Genomic DNA, 6,594 nt, shown 5'->3' with positions numbered 1-6,594 from the left:
AACCAGGCTTTTTTCTGCCTGTAGAGCCCCAATCTGCCAGGAGCCCACCAAATGGCACAGTCCATGCTATTAAATATTTATGCAAGACTCATGTCTAAATCTGGGCTAAATGTGGACAGAGAGCTCTGCAGCTGCACCTGTATGTGTGAAAATTTGATCCCGACTTAACAGCTGTGACAGAGACTGTAATTTATCTTTAAACACACCTTTTTGGCTCTTATGAGGCACTCAATCTACATCTCTTCACTCTGGCTGCATAAATCAAGGACACCTGGCCCTTCCTGACTTTTTACAGTATCTGTCCTGAAAAAAACCATACAACCGAGCTGAGAAATACCGAAGGCTTTCAGATATTGTTCCAGGACACTCTGAGATGGCTGAATGTTCTTTACTAGAGGGAAAAAAAGGAGACGTGGCAGACCCCGATACCTCCATCACACAGCCCCTGGGGAAACTGTATCTACCTTGTTTTTTGGAGGCCACGGTCTTGCTTGCTGCCAGACTGCTCTTTCCAGCCATCAGACTTTGGCCGCCTCTTACTGTAGCACTCATCTCCATCCACCTTCTGGCACAATTTGGTGCGTACCCTTGCGTGACGGGTCACAGCGTTTTGGAAAGACCATGGTCTGATCTCATATTGTCTCAAAAAGAATAATTATCTGGGGCAAAACCAGACTGAATTAGGATAAACCCTGAGCTGGCCTGAATTATTCCTGTAAGAGAAACCAAACAGAAACTTTCCTGATCGGTTCAGTAATACTTGGGGTGTGTTTACTCTTTATTTAAAAATTACACCATTCTGAGTTTCCTGGATTTAGCTAGGCCCAAAAGCGAAAGTAACATATCAAAATACCCTGAAATAAACTTCTAGGAAGGGTTTTCAGGTCTGGCTAAAACCACATAGCTTTGGAAATTGCCGAAAGACGTCTGATCTTTTGAGATTTCCATCTCTATTTCCAGAGCGTTTAAGACGCTTCCAAGCTTTTCCCAGCTTATCCTCACGGTACCTCGCAGCCGCTGGACTTTTGCCCCATCATTTAGAGAAAACCAAGAGCCTTTCGAGGAAGAAAACACAGCCCGTCCTGCAGCCTGGCTGCCGGCAAGGGCGAGCCACCTTGGAGCAAGGCTGCAGCCACTCCGGAGCTGCTCCGCTTCCAGAAAGGGATTTTTAATGCAATGGCAGCAAAGCACGGAAGGAGAAGCTCTTGCTTCAGCTGGATACCTGCAGGGTAGCTAGCCCCTGGCTGCAGCTTCCCGTTAAGCAGGCACTGGATAACAGACAGGCAGCTCCTTCCTCTCGCTCTGCAGATCGCTGGCTGGAGGCCCCTTTCCCTTGCCTTCACTCTGACCCACCGCCTAGAAAAAAGGCTGCTAGTAAAATCCCAGACAGTAAAATATAAAACGTAAAGGTGACTGAGACGTAAGGTGTCGATGGAGGCAAAGAGCTTTCTAGCAACCCAGGAGTGCACCAAAGGAGGCCGTGTAATAAACGTCACGCAGCCAAAATTGTTCCCAGCGGAACAGCACTGCTGGCTGCACAGGCCCCTGAGGAATTCATTTCTCCCTGTGGCCTGTAAATTAGATATTTCCACCATTAGGGCAGTTAGGAACCCCCTTAATATGTTTACCCTCTTCTTTCTCAGCTACAGAGACCCTTCCCATGCTTTCCCCATCATTTAAGTCGGACCTCTGGATCTCACCGACGAGCTCGGCAGGGGAAGCAGCCATGCACAAGGCCACGCAGCAGGCAACAAGCGTCAGCTCGCTTGCAGTTTTTCCCTGTGGGTTTCTTTTGGGTTTTAGATTGTGTTTCTCTTGCTGGAAGTGGGGAGGCAGTGGCAATCTGGGACTTGTGAGCAAACCCGCTACCTACAAATCTGGGCCTGAAGGAGTGCGTGGCAAGAGGAAGGGGAGACAGGCTGCTCTCACCAGGCTATGTACTCGATCGGGTCTGCGGCTGCCTCCTTTGCCCTCTCCTTCTGCTCCAGCCTTCCCCATCAACTCCAGACCTTCCTTGGCAGAGTGGATTGACACCAGCTGCCTATCAGAGGACTCATTTTGTCCCTATGCCATTAAAACCACCCTCGCACTTTACTACGCTCTCTTTAGAGTCCTCTTCATTTATACAGCACATGAACCGTTGTGTCCAGACCACCGGCACCACCACCTCCTAGCTGTGTCTATACGCATCTACAAACACATAAAAGCTTTTAAAACACAGCTTTTTCTGGCCCTCTTTATTAACAAAATCAACTGCTTTTGTGGTGTGGGGTTATGTGAAGGAGCAGCGTCCTTTCAACCAGCAACACAGCTGCCTACTGCACAGAAAGCATCTCTTCCAGCCACGGTCCGGGAGAGCGAATCTCACTGCACTGCAGAGCTCTGGCCTGCCAGAGCGCACGTCAAATTTCATATTATCCATCTGCTCCAGTAAAGGCTGAGCTGAAATATTAATTAGGAGATCCGATCCCTTCTCACCAGAAACAATCTGGATTTTATAGCTCAGCCAGAGGCCAGCGAAGCAGACGAAGCTCTGTGATACATCCTTTGCTGCTGGTTAACGGCTTTCAAGGAAACAACCGACTCGGGGGGAGGACACAGACTGTAAAACACGTGGACATCTGGTCTGTTTTGTCCACCCTTCATCTCCCCCGTGCTCAACCCCCACCTCCTAAGTGCATGTTCAGAATAGAGAGAGACGACTCCACTAACATAAACAGCTATAATATGGCAATAAAGATTAATGAGTAAAACTTGCCATTTTATGTATAATCCGTGGGGATTTACAATCATTAATCTTTATTAGTGTGTAATAACTGTTTAGACATTAAGGACAGATTCTCAGCTGGACAAAACTGGCCTTATTCCAGCCAAGCCAATGGAGCAATGCCAGTTTACACCCTCCATGACCCTAGCTCTAAATGAGACCCATCCCCATCTGTAGGAATCGTATCACTAACAGTATTTCCCCAACAGCAGGGGCAGACCAGTGAAGGCAACTATTTGTCTTTCTCTGTATCCGAAAAAGAGAGCTGCATGTGTCCAGGAAGCTCAACAATAGACTTGTCAATAAACATGAGGAAATTCAATGAAAAAGCAACAGCAACAAAAGGAACCCCAAGGAGCAGGGAAGTGGATGATTTTTGAGGCAAGACTATAAGATCTGGTTTGGCAGGAGCGTAACTAAGAGGGATGTAGCAATCTTTGGCATGTGAAAGAGTGAAAGCACCAAGACGGGCTCCCAGAGTTCCTCTAAGAGGAACAAGATGGAAGAGAGAAACAAAAAGAGCATCTTGGCTGGCTTTTCTGAGAGAGGAGTCTGGGTTTTGTTTTTAATAAAAAAGAGGTCTATTAAACAAGGGAGCTGGTGGGAACCTTGTCTGAACTACATCAGACCAGCCACTAAAGCAATGCTGCGTTGACCGAGCAGGATTTCCTCTTCCAAAATGTCTAGGAAAGAAGGGAAACGTGCAGGTACATACTGAGCTCGCAGCAAGCGTGGAGAAATCCCAGCTAAGGCTGCGCACGCCAGCATCTCTGCCCTCAGCACCCGGCACTGCTCTGCTGCGTGGGTGATGGGCCTGGCAGCCCCTTCCCACCAAGAGGAGGTGCAGCTAGCACTGACCCAGCAGGCACACAGCCAGCTCCCTCTGCACCTGCTGAAGAACTGGGAGCTCAGCTGCATACCGTTTTTTAGAGCTTTTTATGAGTAGTGACCCAACTGCCTCCTCCATCATGCAGGGGAGGCCAGCTGCCTCCGGAAATGGTGTTCCCGCCTCTTTAACAAGCCCGAAATGCCTCCTTCCTCACCAGTAAACCTGACAAAAGTCAGGAAAAATGCAGAAATACAGTACATAGATATCTGTGTAAAGTTTTGTACACCTGGAAAAACTCCAGAACAGATGGGCATTTCACCCACTGCAGCAGCACAAACCTGACATTTAAAAACAGTAACCAGCAAATGCCCTCCAACTCCTCTTTCAAGTTTAAGGGACCAGCGGGCTCTTGGGGACCCAGAAAATAGCTTTCCTGCCAATGACACGTCAAGAGCTTTAGCGATGGCAAGGCATCAAGCGTCCGGGAGGTTGCAGGAACATCAGGAGCTGTATGGTGGAGTAAAAAAGAGGATGAGCATCATGTTCTGGTGGTCCCCTGCTGCCAGCCACTGGGATGGGCTGCGAATCCTTCATGCAGCCCGATAACCACTGCCTGTGGCAGAGCGGAGAGGGCCTCCCTGCCTCGCAAATGGCTAACCATGCTGGAATTAATTCATGGAGCTGGTCCAGGTCACAGCTCGGTGCTGAGCTCCGAGCAGCTTTTCTCTCCTCTCCACTCCCTGGTGTGTTTTTGGTTTGTTGCAGGTCTATGGTACAAGACCTGCTACTTTTGCAGTTTAAAAATCCCAGTTTAGGGCAATCTAACATGCTTCCCACAGTCCTGTGCAGTCTGAAAACAAAAGAGCTTTTTGAAGAACAGCTTTAAGCCTTAACACCTTGTCCCAGAAAGGCAACCTTGTGCTCACGTTATAGCCAAGTAAAGTTCTGAGCACTGACCAAAGGCTTTTCATCTTCACAGAGGTTCCAGTCAAAGGAAAGAGAAAAGAGTCTGATTTTCATCTTGTAGCCCAGCATGTTTTCAGAGCTTTTAAGCACACAGGAGTCCCTGGCTCTCCTCCCTGTGCCGAGGCCACCAGCTCGGGCTTCTCTCTAAGAAAATCCTGGGTCAGGCCAAGCTTTGTGTCCACATGTGCCAAGAGGGATGCAGAGACAGACAGACAACCTCTGCATTTCTCTCTTGCCATAACTGCCTTCCGCAGTGGTGATCGCTCGGATCGCCGTTTTCATTCACACCGGTCATACAGATTCACACTTACTCTGGACTGACGCAAATGACTTTTAAAGGAACAAAGTCATGGAGAATCAGGAGGGAAGTGGAGTGATTTGTTGCATGCCCTATTGTAATGTCATTAAAACAAAGGGATTAGACGGCCCAAGCACTGCAAGAGCAAAAAGCATAAAAGAAAGCACTCAGCCTGTAGTGTCAAGGCATGTAGGAATCATTTCAGAGGGTTACTAGCTGCAGACAACACTGACATTAATTTTCTATTGGAAAATGCTGGTGACATTAATATCTGCTATTAATACTGAACTTTGACAGTATCTCATAAATTCAACCTGTCAATTACAATGGCACTGAAATAAAGGTGCTCTAAGGTCAAGGAGATGCGGTGTCCAAATGAGACTTATATTCCAGGAGAAAAGCGGCAAAAACAATCTTTAACAAAAGCATCAGATCCATATGTAGGAAAACCAAAGGGTGGTTTTAAATGTCATGTTTTTCAAAGCGAGAATTGATGCTGGAACCAACTCTATAAACTGGCTGGCTGGACTTTTAGCTGCAGCTGAGGACAATCAATCAAAACAGCTCTGTGACTCTGAGAAAGTGAGAGAGAGAAAACACACACACACACCATGGAATATGAGAGGGCAGATTATGAGCCATGCGAGGCCTCTTAAAATTACACTGCGAAGTAAAACATCCTTGCGTTTCATCCGCAACAAAATGTAACCTGAAAGGTTCCCCTCGACACAAAGCGGAATATAGAGCTTATCGGTGCTGAGGGCCGGGCAGGCTCGTGAAACACGGCTGAGGAAGGGGAACCTCTTCCCCAAAGCCTGCACGACCCATGAGCTCTTCGCAGCAAGGAAGCTCCCGCACGCTGACTCCTGCGAGCCCTCCTCAAGCCACCCTGCTCTGCGGCTGAGGGGCACAAGGATCAATGAATCCCCACGAGCAATGCTCCCCTATCTGCTTCAATGCTGGCCCCAGGGCAGAGCTGCACTATTTTAGGGTTCACAGCCACCTCTGCAGGCACTGCCAGCCACAGCCGTGGCGGTGACGGTGGCAGCCCAGGCACCGGCAGTGTCTACGTGCACCTCTTCAAAGCGTTTGGCATGGACCTAGCACAAGAGGTACCACCATTCGGGAACACCTGCTCTAAATCCTGCCCTCCCCATCAGCCTTTCCAAGGCATCGCTTCCCAAACAGATGCTCAGGCTAGTCCAGAAGCCCAACCTGCACCAACAGAGACTGGAGCCACTGAACTGGGAGAGAAAGGGCTGGATCCCAGGCTGAACTACATCCTGCACAACTGAAATACTGCAGAGCAAGGCATGCTTCTAGTTGGGATTCGACTCTGAGAGCCTGCACTGAAGTGACGCATGGGGAAGGGAAGCACGCGGAGGGGCACGAGGCACGCAGGCACGCGTGCACGCTCCGGCGCAGCCGCACGCACAGGCACTCTCCTTGGCAAGGCCGAGGGAAGGAGCCACGGGCAAAGGCAAAGGTCCTCATAGCCGAGCGAGGCAGCTATGCAGGCTTGGCTCAGTCAAACCAGCGTCAATCTGGAGCCAGCGGCCTTGCTCCAGACTCACAGCAACCCCTTGCAGCGCACGGTCCCCCAACTTTCTCTAGACAGTAACCATGTTACCTAAAAGCAGCGTGATCTGCTGTCTTCCCCTCCCACCCCGACAGTCCCCGCGCTCCTGCCCTCGGCTAGCAGCTTTCCTCTGAGGACCTGGCCAACAGCAACGA

The sequence above is a fragment of the Pelecanus crispus genome, chromosome 12, assembly GCF_030463565.1.
Source record: "Pelecanus crispus isolate bPelCri1 chromosome 12, bPelCri1.pri, whole genome shotgun sequence".
NCBI lineage: Eukaryota > Metazoa > Chordata > Aves > Pelecaniformes > Pelecanidae > Pelecanus > Pelecanus crispus.
Note: the sequence above shows the minus strand (reverse complement) of the source record.